The 13,312-nt window shown below is 42.0% G+C and overlaps 1 long non-coding RNA gene across 1 annotated transcript; it reads left to right on the top strand.

The window, feature by feature from the left end:
• Positions 1–6,532: 6,532 nt before the first annotated feature.
• LOC121035227 (uncharacterized) lies at positions 6,533–8,253 on the top strand. The gene is made up of 2 exons (XR_005792814.1): positions 6,533–6,610; positions 8,003–8,253. It is a non-coding gene; the product is annotated as an uncharacterized LOC121035227 (long non-coding RNA).
• The last annotated feature ends 5,059 nt before the right edge of the window (positions 8,254–13,312 follow it).

The following is a 13,312-nucleotide window of genomic DNA, read 5'->3' as shown; positions in this document are numbered from 1 at the left end:
CACTGGCAGTGTGGAGCCTGCTTGAGATTCTCTGTCTCTCTCTCGCTCTACCCGCCCCCCCCCCCCCACACACTCGCACTGTATCTGTCTCTCTCAAAATAAATAAACTTAAAATTTTTTAAAAAAATATTGAGCTAACTGTGAGCCAAGAACAATACATGAATAATCTTATTTATTCCCCATGTTAATTTTTTTTTTTTACATTTATTTGTTTTTGATCGACAGAGAGAGACAGAGCACAAGTTGAGGAGAGGCAGAGAGAGGAGACACAGAACCCGAAGCAGGCTCCAGGCTCCGAGCTGTCAGCACAGAGCCTGACTTGGGGCTGTAACTCACAAACCAGGAGAGATCATGACCTGAGGTGAAGTTGGACACTTAACTGACTGAGCCACCCAGGCGCCCCGTTATTCCCCATGTTAAAAACAAAATTCAGGGACACCTGGGTGGCTCAGTTGCTTGGGCAACCGAGTCTTGATTTTGGCTCAGACCGTGATCTCATGATTCATGGGACTGAGCCCCATGTCAGGCTCTGTGCTGGCAGTGTGGAGTGTGCTTGGGATTCTCTCTTTCTCCCTCTCTCTCTGTTCCTCCCTTGCTCTCTCTCTCACACACATAAAATAAACTTTTTTTAAAAATTCGATGGAGTAAACTTGAAGATCTAATTGACTAATTGAGTCATAATCCGATAACATCCCATCTAGCAAGAAGAGGGAAGAAGAGTTGTACAAAATGGAAGGTTTGTATAGGAAGGGAATGGTGCAATGAGCTAGTAGCAAAAGAAAAGAAAGGATTGTTCCAGGCAAGGGCACCTTCCCGAAGGGTCTTATAATGCTGAATGCCTTATCTTCTTTTGCAGAAAGGGGTGGGGGATGGAGAGGGTCCATATGACAGGTTACCTCACTGGTGCTGATCAAAAAACTCCTGGGGTGCCTGGGTGCCTCAGTCACTCAGTCTGACTCTTGTTTTCAGCTCACGTCATGATCTCACAGGTTGTGATGAGCCAGGCTCTGTGCTGATAGTGTTGATCCTGCCTGATATTCTCTCTCGCCTTCTCTCTCTACCCCTCCCCTGCTCTAAATAAATAAATAAACAAATAAACGAACGAACGAACGAACTTTAAAATAAGAAAGAAAATTCCCAACTGACCAGTTGAGACCACATTTCTGGGGGAGGTTGAAACTGCAATTAAATTAGGGATTAACTTTGCTGACTTGGCCTGGCAAAAGTGACTGGTTGGGCCTGTGGTTTTCTTTTTAATACCCATAACAATCTTATGTGGTACTATTACCTGTGTTGTTATTCCCATTTACAGATGAGGAAGCTGAGGCTTAGATCTAGAATGTAAGAAACATTCTCATACTTCAGTAGCTAATAAGTGGGAACATCAGGATTCAAACCCAGAGTAGTCACACATCATTAACACAAACCATCATCATCATTTTCTCCCCCTCCCCCTCCTCCCTCTCCGCTGCTGCTGCTTCTTCTTCTTCTTCTTCTTTTCTTCCTTTTCTTCTCCTTTGCCTCCTCCTCCTCTTTCCCCCTTCCTCCTCCTCCTTCTCCTTCTCCTTCTTCTTCTTCTTCACAATGCATTGTGATTATATGCCATTTTCCTAAACAGTTTATAGGTATTGTATAACTTAATTCTTACAATTCTTATGAGTTAAGTATAATTATTATTCCTATTTTATAGATGAGGAAATCAGTCAAGGCACAGAGGAGTTAAGCAAGTTATCCAAGGTTGTCAGTAGTGAAAACCATACCCAGAATTGGAGCCTAGGGAATTTTTTTATTTTAATATTTTATGTAATTAAAATTTGCTTCTCTGACATCTAGGAAATAGACCTTTATCCCCATTTCTTATTTTATTTTTTCAGCTTTATTGAGATATAACTGACACATAACATTGTATAAGTTTAAGGCATACAATGTGATGATCTGATACGTGTATATTATGTGTCATATATACATATATATATGATACACACATATATATTGTCAATATATATATTGAGAAATGATTAGCACAATAAAGTTAGCTAACATATCCATCACCTGACATAATTACAATTTTTTGTGTGTGGTGAGAACATTTAAGATTTACTCTCGGGGCGCCTGGGTGGCACAGTCGGTTAAGCGTCCGACTTCAGCCAGGTCACGATCTCGCGGTCCGTGAGTCGAGCCCCGCGTCAGGCTCTGGGCTGATGGCTCAGAGCCTGGAGACTGTTTCCGATTCTGTGTCTCCCTCTCTCTCTGCCCCTCCCCCGCTCACACTCTGTCTCTCTGTCTCTCAAAAATAAATAAACATTTAAAAAAAAAATTAAAAAAAAAAAAGATTTACTCTCAACAACTTTTTTTTACTTCCAAATTTTTATTCAAATTCCAGCCAGTCAAGATATAGTGTAATATTGGTGTCAGGAACAGAACCTAATGACCCATATCACCTACATATAACACCCAGTGCCCAACACAAGTGCCCTCCTCTCCATACTCATCACCCCCCCCCCCCATCCCCCCCCCCCCTCCCTCCATCAATTTTGTTTGTTCTCTACCATAGAGTCTCTTATGGTTTGTTTCCCTCTCTTTTTTCCTCTTTCCCATATGTTCATCTGTTTTGTTTCCCAAACTGTACATATGAGTGAAAACAGGGTATTTGTCTCTCTCTCTGACTGACTTACTTCACTTAGCATGATGCATTCTAGCTCCATCCACATCATTGCAAATGGCAAGATTTCATTCTTTTTGATAACTGAGTAATATTCCATTACACGCATATATGTGCATATTAATTTTATTAATATTATTAATAATTAATGTTAACATTAATATATATCACATTTTTAATCCATTCATTAAGTGATGGACATTTGGGCTCTTTCCATAATTTAGCTATTTTGATAATGCTGTTATAAACATGTGCATGTACCCGTTTGAATCTGTATTTTTGAATCCTTTAGGTAAATACCTAGTAGTGCAATTGCTGAGTCATAAGGTAGTTCTATTTTTAGTTTTTTGAGGAACCTCCACACTGTTCTCCAGAGTGGCTGCATCAGTTTCTTAGCAACTCTCCAGGATATAACACAGTACTGTTCTGTTAACTGTAGTCACCATGATGAATATTAGATCCCACAACTTGTTCATCTTATAACTAGAAATTTGTACTCTTTGACCAACATGTTCCCATTTCCTCCACATCAGAACCACAGAAATCAGCATTCTATTCTGTTTCTATGAGTTAGGCTTTTTTTAGATTCCACATGTCGGTGAGATCATACAGTATTTGTCCATTCTCTGTCTGACTTATTTCACTTAACATAAAGCCCTCAAGGAAATCCAGGGAGTTTTATTCCAGAGCCCATTCTCTCAGCCAATAAACAATTTAGGAAATAAAGTTAATTTGGTTTTCCTTGTTATAAAATTAATGCATATTGTAAAAAGCAGAAAGAAAAAAAATCACTGAAAATTCTATCTACCAAACACAACCACAATTAACATTTAGTGTCTCACCCCTAGCCACAATTCTAAGCTACTTTGTTGTTTTTGTTTTTCTAAAAATTTTTTTTAATGTTTATTTATTCTTGAGAGATAGAGACAGGGCATGAGCAGGGGAGGGGTGGAGACAGATGGAGACACAGAATCTGAAGCAGGCTCCAGTCTCTGAGCTCTCAGCACAGAGCCCAGTGTGGGGCTCGAACCCACGGACCATGAGATCATGACCTAAGGTGAAGTTGGACACCTAACTGACTGAGCTATCCAGGCACCCCTGTTTTTGTTTTTTCTAAAGTTTACTTATCTATTTTGAGAGAGAGAGAGAGAGCACAAGTGGGAAAGGAACAGAAAGGAGGAAAGACAGAATCCAAAGCAGACTTCTCCCCATCAGCACAGAGCCCAATGCGGGGTTCAAACCCACGAACTGTGAGACCATGACCTGAGCTAAGATTAAGAGTTGGACAATTAACCAACTGAGCCACCCGGCATCCCTAAGCTTCTTTGTTTTAAATATAGTTGTGATCATACTATAAGAACTATTTTGTGTTGTTTCTTTTATTTAACATCATAACATAGGCATTTCCAATACCCCCAAACTCTTCATAATTGTTTTTGTTAATGGGCCCTTTATTATTGTTATAATTTGTAGTGTCTCCTGATGAGAGAGCAAAAGGCAAGCTGAGGACAAAACATGAACTGACACCTGCAACCTCGCCCCCCTTAAGGTGGGATATATATATATAACATTCCCCAGGCACTAGTAACTGCTTAAGAACAAATGAAGGGGAAAAACAAATGGTCAATTAATAAAGATCACAGTCATGTAGGGCATGAAACTCCACTATAGTTTGAAACTGTCTTAATGATTTACAAGAAAAACACTAATAGACCTTCAGGAACTCTAGACTCAATTTCCTGTAGCACCTTCACCTCCATAGGATAGAAACCCCTATATTATCAGTCACTGCCCACAATCACAATGCAGCTCTTTCTGTCCATAGGTCCTGTCCCTGTGCTGTAATAAAACCATCATTCCTTTTTTTTTTTTTAATGTTTATTTATTTTTGAGAGATAGAGAGACGGAGAGAGAGTGTGTGCATGTGCGTGCACAAATGGGAGAGGGGCAGAGAGAGAGAGACACAGAATTCGAAGCAGGCTCCAGGCTCTGAGCTGTCAGCACAGAGCCTGATGCGGGGCTCGAACTCACAGACCGTGAGATCATGACCTGAGCTGAAGTTGGACGTTTGACTGAGCCACCTAGGTGCCCCAAACTACCATTCTGCACCTAAAACATCTCAAGAATTCTTTGGTAGGCTCGACAATCCCACATCACCTCTATGGGTCAGGTACTGGTGTGAGGAATTTCTATGTATTTACTCTTTGCAACAACTCCATAGTATAGAGACTATTAGGAGTCCTATTTTAGATGAGGAAACTGAGGCACAGCTGGTAAGTGACAAAGCTAGGATTTGAACCTAGGAAGTCTGGCTCCAGAGTCTGCCATTATATAACGTTAGAAAGCAAGGATTTAAATAGATTTAAATTGTTTACATTTTGATACGTTAACTACCTGGAATTTAAATAAAAACTTAAAAAAATAAATCGTTTACATTTTGAATCAGCTATGAAGAATCATATGAAGAAGCACTAAAACAATCTTTTAATAACCATTACACTTATAAAAAGCCTTTTGCAAATAATAATAATTAACATGTTGTCTATCAAGGAGGCAAACCTTGCATATACAGCAAAACCTTGGGTTGTAACTTGTTCTGCGAGTGTTCCATAAGACAAGCAGACATTTCTAATAAAGTTTAACTTGATAAATGAGCAATGTCTTGCAATATGACAAGCAGTACATGATGCCGAATATCACATGAGGCAATGGTTCTTGAAATTCATTTGATATATAAATGCTTCGGTTTACAAGCATGTTTCCAGAACAAATTATGTTCGTAAACCATGGTTTTACTGTAATGAGATAAATCTCCAAAAAGAAAAGTATAGATAGTCACCATTTATCATGTGCTGCATACATTTATATTCATTATCTCTAATCTTTACTGAGACTGTTAGTGAATATTATTCTCTGCTAACATGAGGAAAGGAAATGCAGAGAGGGAAATTTGCACACGATCACAAAGCTAAGAAGTGCTGAAGTTAGATCACACTCAGATTCTTTCACTTGAAACCCTAAATTCTTATATTCATGCTAAACTCTACAGCTGCATTGACTAATACTGTAGGCATCAGCCATGTGGCTATAGAAGATTTAAAATGTGGTAGAGTGGAGGCATCTGGGTGGCTCAGTTGGTTAAACATCCTACTTTGGCTCAGGTCATCATCTCACAGTTGGTTCGTGAATTTGAGCCCTTCTTCCAACTCTGCTGACAGCTCAGAGCCTGGAGACTGCTTCGGATTCCTTGTCTCCCTCTCTCTCTGCCCCTCCCTTGCTTGCACTCTGTTCCTCACTCTCTCAAAAAAAATAAACATTTTTAAAAAATTGTGGTGGGGTGAATTGAGGTGTGCTGTAAGTATAAAATATACTCTGAATTTCAAAAACTTACTACAAAAGAAGGAACATAAAATATTTCCATAATTTTTATACGTGTTACATGTTGAAGTTACAACATTGTGGATATATTGAGTTAAAAGAACTACATGATCACAATTAATTTCACTTGTATCTCTTCAGCTTTTTAAGTGTAGTTATTAGACATTTTAATTACACATGGGGCCCACTTTATATTTCTATTGGACAACACTGCTATAGACCAGAATTTCTTCAACTTTAAGGTGCAGATGAGTCACTCAGTAAAAGTGTGGATTCTGATGCAGGAAGCTCAAGGTAGGACCTGCGATTCTGCATTTCTCACAAGCTCTCAATGAAGCCAATGTTGCTGGTCCAGGTGGAGCACATTTGGGAGCAATGGTCTAGATGAGCGAAAGGGTTGGGGGGGGGTGGAGATCAGCATTAGAATCCTTGGCAACTCCTGTGTTTATGAGGTCATGAGTAAAAATTACAAAAGGCTCTGAAGTGGAGGAGGGGAGAGGTGGCCTGAAAAGGTCCTTAAAGAACTGGAATAGCATGTCGTTGGGGAAGCCATGATGGAAGCGTGTCCAGGTAAAACCATCAACAACAGCACACACTAAAGTCTAAACAGGGCCGGACTGGTTTCTCAATGAAGAGGCTACTGACGAATGTAGTGGGTACAGTTTCTGTGAGTAATGGATACTCAAAGCAGATTTCATAATATTGGGGGATAGTGAGTGAATAGAAGTGGAGCTCTTTTTTCCTACAAAGGGAGCTAAGGAAGCCGCAGGGGCAAGTGAGGGAGTGGGGTGAGGTGGGGGAGGGGTTATGGAGATACTTGTTTGGTTTGGTTTTGCAGGAGTGAGACCTGAGTTGATGATTTATGCAGAAAGGGTGGGGCTTGAGGGAGAAGTCAGCCCAGAGACTACTGGTGGCTTCGCTCCTAAATATACGAATGTGTTTACTGAATGTCAGCTGTGTGTCAGCTTCCGGAATAAATGACACAGCCTCAAGGTTCACAGATCCCACAGTCTTGGCTACTAAGGGACCTGTATGCCTCTCCTGTGAAACTTTGAGAAGGCAGTAAACCAAGCATGGATTAGTGATGAGCAATCTTTTCTACAAGAGGCATGATGTCTATGTATATAAGGTCCTCAATTTTTTTGAAATTATATTTAAACATTTTTTATTCCTCAATCACTGAAGGGTTCCATTTTTCTGCAAAAGTTCCACAATGTCACTAGTAGCAACCACTTCAGTATGAGAGGACAACACCAGTCTTTAAAGAAATGTTGAGTGAAATGACACCATGTGGGGCTGGTGAAGGGATCAAGACACAGACACAGGGAAGAGATTTGGCATCAGGATTCACTCACAGATCAGGAACAACCAGAAATGCTAGCCCCTTGGAAAATTCTACATCTGGTGGCAACTGGAGTGGGGTGCTGCCCTTTTAGTGGCAGCGTGTGGGGGGATGTGGAGAAAAGTGGCAGCACGCAGGGCTGGAGTGAGGGGGAGCTGGGGAGCTGGTACCAGAGAGAAATGTCATCCTCTCCTATCTCCTCTCAGCCTGAAAACAGTTAAAAAAGAATACAAGTTTGGGCCCCACCCAGCCCATCTTCTGAATAAGCTCTTCAGTCCCTTAAATTGCTGTAGAGATTCCCAGAAGAGTTGAAGGTCAACCTTCCTTCAACTCTGTCCAGAGACCAGCCCACCTGGAGGTTTGTGTGACTATTGTCCCATTGTGTCTAATTGATATGCAAATATTCTAAAGCACAGCAATCAAAGAACCAGCCCCAGGGGAATAAACAAGCTTTAGACACAAAGACAATACCACTCCCCTTCCAGCTTTAAGAGTGCCTTCCGATTGCAGAATCAGCCCACTGAAGGTTCTGGGGCTTCTCTAGCAACTTGTCTTCTCTGGGGCTTGACTGCCTCCTAGCTCTGACTTCTTCCTCCTACCTTTTTCCTCTCCCTTCCCAGGGGGGCAGTCTGAGCCATCTGAAAGCAGCCTGGCCCAAATAAAGGAAGAAGCATTCCAGTTCTTTCCTTCAGGGATGAGTGGTTTACCAGGCAGAGACGTGCGTTAAGAAGTGGCTCTTTGTAACACGTCTATAGAGAAGGGCCTCCTAATGCTCCAGTACATCGAAGCCCAACAACTTGCCTCCTGTGATAGTTTTCTGACACCTAAATAATGAAGGCCCACGCACCTCAACAAGGTGATTTTAAAAACCTTTCTGTTTTCTTCAAACTTCCTTCCTGCAACCATGACTAATAAGCTTCCTCCCCTCAGCCTCCTCCCCAACCTTCTAAGCTCAGCTTGGTCTCCCAAAACCCGCTCCAGCTTGCCAGCCTGGAGAAGCCCTGCCAAGCCTTGGCCCTTCCACGAAGCATGTCTGAAATTTCACATTCTCTGAAAGGCACACCTAGCTCTCATGAATGACTTCTTTCTCTTCACTCCTAGGGTTAGATGTGCGAAACCTCTTCACTTACACTCGTTCATTCAGGAAATGTTTATGAGGGCTTCTTGTGTGCCTGGAGGTTTTGTACAGCACACTAACAATTCCAAGACAAATGAAGTGGGCAGTCCCATTCCCCAAGGAGGAGACCAACCTTGGAAAACCAACCCAGACTTGGGGGTCCTGGTAAGGCTTTCCATAAGAGGAATGGGGAAGGGCATCCTAGGCAGGTGAGTAGGCCGACAAAGGCCTAGAGAAGGGTCCTGGCCTTGTTAAAAAAACACCAGCGGGTCAGCTGAACTGGAGGGCAAGGTCAGGCAGAGCAAGGGAAGGGTGAGAAGAGGCTGAGTGGGGAGCAGGAACCAAAGCCAGAAGGATCTTTTGAGCTATGCTAAGGAATTTGGTCTTGATCCCTCAGAGATGATGGGCCATTGAAGAAATAACACTGGGGGCACCTGGCCGGCTCAGGTGGTGGAGCACGCAACTCTTGGTTTCGGGGTGATGGGTTCAAGCCCCATGTTGGGCATGGAGATTACTTTTAAAATTTTTTAAAAAAGGAAAGAACTCTGGTGTGGTAAATGCATTGGTTAGGGTGAGGGGGCCCAAGAGTGAAGGAGCCTCACACAGGGTCTGGCTCACAAAGAAACTGGACAAGGATGTCTTTCATGAAAAGGCAGGTGAAGTTTCCCAGGTGAGTGATGACTGAGGCCTAAGCTAAACAAATTGTCTTCAGAGAATTTATTTCTTCATTTGTGTGTGTTTGGTCTCTCTCTTCCATTGGAATGGAAGCTGTGAGGTAACATTTTTGTCTTGTTTACTGCTGATTATAAGCCCAGGACTTCTAGTAGTGCCTAGACCCTAAGAGGCACTCAGTAAATATGTGAATGAAAGAATGGAAGCTGCTGGCATATGATGTGACAGATGACTGATGGGGGGCAGAGACGAAGGGGGTAGAATTGCCTGTAATCCCTGCCCTAATGCCGTGACCCCAGAAATGAGGCACCCTTGAAGTTGGTGACTGTATTGGTTTCCTATTGCTGCTGTAACAAATGACCACAAATTTAGTGGCTTTAAAAAAGCACAAATTTGTTTTCTTACACTTTTTTTTTTTTGGTTCAGCATCTCTGCAATATGGTGCTTCTTTTTTTTTGTTTATGTTTATTTTTTTTTTTAATTTTTTTTTTCAACGTTTATTCATCTTTGGAACAGAGAGAGACAGAGCATGAACGGGGGAGGGGCAGAGAGAGAGGGAGACACAGAATCGGAAACAGGCTCCAGGCTCTGAGCCATCAGCCCAGAGCCCGACGCGGGGCTCGAACTCACGGACCGCGAGATCGCGACCTGGCTGAAGTCGGACGCTTAACCGACTGCGCCACCCAGGCGCCCCTGTTTATGTTTATTTTTGAGAGAGTGGGAGGAAGAGAGAGAGGACCTCAAGTGGGGGAGGGGCTGAGAGAGAGAGAGAGAGACAGACAGACAGAAGATCTGAAGCGAGCCCCGATGCCAGACTTGAACTCACCAACCATGAGATCATGACCTGAGCCAAAGTCGGATGCTTAACTGACTGAGCCATTATGGTGCCCCTTCTTACACTTCCTGAAGTCAGAAGTCTGAAATCAGTTTTCCTGAGCTAAAGGCAAGCTGTAGGCAGAGTGGCTCTTTTTGGTGCTGTATGGCAGAATCCATTTTCTTGCCCTTTCTAATTTCTCGAGGCTGCCTTCATCCTTAACTCCGGACTCCTTCCTTGAATCACTCCAACCTCTTGCTTCCACCCTCAGGTCTTCTACTTGCTCTTTTCTACTCAAATCCCCTCTGGCTCCCTGTCAAAGGGCACTTGTGATTACAGTTAGTGCCTGCCTGAATAATCTGGGATAATCTCTGTTTAATCACATCTGTAAAATCTTTTTTGCCATACGAGGTAACATTCACAGGTTCTGGACATTAGGATTTGGGTATCTTTGGGCACCAGCACTCAGCCGACCATAGTGACCAGCACATGAGGTAGTGGCTGAGCGCTTGCACGAGACTGCTTAGAGGTTGGGAGGACTGAACCACTTCACCTGAGAGGCAAGGAAACACAGTGGTTAGGAGCATAATCTGAGGCTAAACTGCCCAAATTCAAAGCTCTGCTATTCACTAGCTGTGTGACCTTGGGTAAGTTACTTAACTTCTCTGTGCTTTAGTTCCCTCATCTGTAAAATGGAGATAATAACTACCCCATAAGGTTTCTGGGATAAGTTAATGCCAAAAAAAAAAGAAAAAAAAAAAAAGCATGTGGTAGACTAGTGCCAGTCACACGGTAAGTGTTAACTATTTGAGATAGCCCACAGGGAAAACGTGGAGCTGCCCTGATCCCACTACTCAATTCAAGGTTTCTTAGCAGCTCAACCCTGAAGAAGCAAACTACACTGGGAATCTGAACTCTATCCCATGCAGGGGAGACCAAATGCCTTGGGAGTGGTAAAGCATGACTCCACATTGTTACTCAAAACTCTCCCATTGATTCTCTGTCTTCAGTGTCAGCAACTCTCAATTTTAGAGCATCTTTCTGCAAGTTTCCTAAAAGCAAAGGGGTAAGGAGCTCCCATTTTCTTATATCCCCTTCCACTTGTTCAGTATGAGTTCCAATCCTGGCAAATTATTGTTCTGGGCCTTAATTTCCTCACGTGTAAAATAATAATAAAAGTCAACGTTAAAATAGCACTTACTAGGGGCCCCTGGGTGGCTCAGTCAGTTAAGTGTCTGACCTTGGCTCAGGTCATGATCTCATGGTTTGTGAGTGCGAGTCTCACATCTGGCTCTGTGCTGACAGCTCGGAGCCTGGAGCCTGCTTAGGATTCTGTGTCTCCCTCTCTCTGCCCCTCCCCCGCTCACTCTCCGTCTCTCTCTCCTTCAAAACTAATTAAACATTTAAAAAAATGTTTTTAATAAAATAAAATAGCACTTACTGTATGCCGGTATGCTGACCTAAGCACTTCATTTGGATTCATGTAATCTTCACAGCAAACCTACATTAAAAGAACTGTTGTTATCTCCATTTTAAAGATAAGGGAAATTGAGGGCCAGAGTCCTCTGAAGGAACAGTCTTGCTAGGAAGTTGGCATTGGTACCTCTGCTGTGGAACACTTGGTGTAGCTGGGGGTGAGGGGAGGGCATTGTAAAGAATCATTCCTCAGCCATCCCTACTTCTTTAGGGATTTAGGTCGCTAAATCCTAGGCCCTTCCTGGATAGGGTGAGCCTGGGTCATGTGCTCACATGTGCCCAAATTCATCAGGAATTGAGGACAAACCATACCTGGCTCCTTTCAACACCTCTGATAGAGGCTGAGCCACATCTCCTACCAAAGCTCAAACAATGGGTGACTTGCCCCTTTGTTGTGTGACAAATTACCCCAAATCATACCAACTTAAGACAGCAAACATTATCTCACAGTTTCTGTGGGTCAAGAATCCAGATACACCTTTGCTGGGTCCTTCATTTCGGCTCAGGGTCTCTCACAAGGAAGCAATTATGTTGTCAGCCAGGACAGATCCTCAGTCGTCTCAAGGCTCAACTAGGGGAGGATCCACTTCCAAGCTCACTTGTGTGGCCGTTGTCAGAGCTCATGTCTTTGTTGGCTGTTAGCCAGTGTTCAGTTCCCTGATACATAGGCTTTTCCATTGGTCTATTTATACCATGGCAGCCCTTCCCCCAGAGTGAAGGCTGAGAGAGAGGAATGCCAATATGCCTTCTCAATGCAATATTTAGGAGGAAAGCAGAGAAGAGCAGGAAGAAGGAGTTAAGTTAGGAGGTAAGGGCAACCCAAAGGGCTGGTGAAATGGCTTGATCTTCAGTGTTTTTATTTTGTTTTTCCATATGTTTGGCAGATAGATTCCATATGGAAAACATATATATAACTTAAAACTAAAGGAAAAATAACATAAAATTCAGGAATCCACCATGTAGCAAGAAATGAACAAATTCTCGATATAAAAAACATGCACCCATAATTTTAAAATGGATAAAACTGAAGAAGTCTAACAGTTGCCATGAAATACAAGATCATTGGAACAGATGGAAATCGCCAATGATACTATACAGCAGGTAGAGAAAGCAAAGTTAACCCCTGGAAAAAATGAGTCAGTTTGAAACCTATAAGATTGTGGCATACATTTTAATGGATAAAAGTTGTACCATCCTGTTTCTGTGTTGGGGCTCCCAATTAAAGATACTCTAGGGAGTTATCTTTGTGTATGCAATTACTTTCCACATACCCTGAGACCTGCACTAGTGAATCTCAAATGCTTTTGACTTGGACAAAGAGTAAAAAATACACTTTTATACCACAACTAATGTGTACACATTCACACACACGTATCTGAAGTACAAGTTTTATGAGAACAACACTTATCCTTATTATATTTTATTAATAACATGTATTCCACTCTGATTTTTATATTCTATGTTATTTTAAAATTCTGGTCAAGATTCACTACACAGATTTCATAACCATTGATAGGTTGTGACATGCAGATTGAAAAATACTGCTTTGTAAGATTTTCACCCAATTTCACCCTCAATTACAGAGAATAGGATAAAGGCACAAAGCCTATATTTATATCATTTGACTTCCCCATAGGGAAAAGGAAGGGACTCATGTATGAAATAAACATTTTCTTTTTGTAATTTTAATAATTTATAAAGTTGAATCAAGTACTTTCCTTTCTTCTTTCTTCCTTCCTCCCTCCTTCTCTCTCTCTTTCCTCCTTCCTTTTCTTCCTTTTCTTTCTTTCTTCCTTTTCTTTCTTTCTTTCTTTCTTTCTTTCTTTCTTTCTTTCTTTCTTTCTTTCTTTC

Source organism: Herpailurus yagouaroundi, unplaced genomic scaffold (assembly GCF_014898765.1).
Source record: "Herpailurus yagouaroundi ecotype Mexico unplaced genomic scaffold, PumYag 28, whole genome shotgun sequence".
Lineage (NCBI taxonomy): Eukaryota > Metazoa > Chordata > Mammalia > Carnivora > Felidae > Herpailurus > Herpailurus yagouaroundi.
The sequence above is the reverse complement of the archived record's forward strand: the minus strand, read 5'-3'. Positions and strand labels throughout refer to the sequence as shown.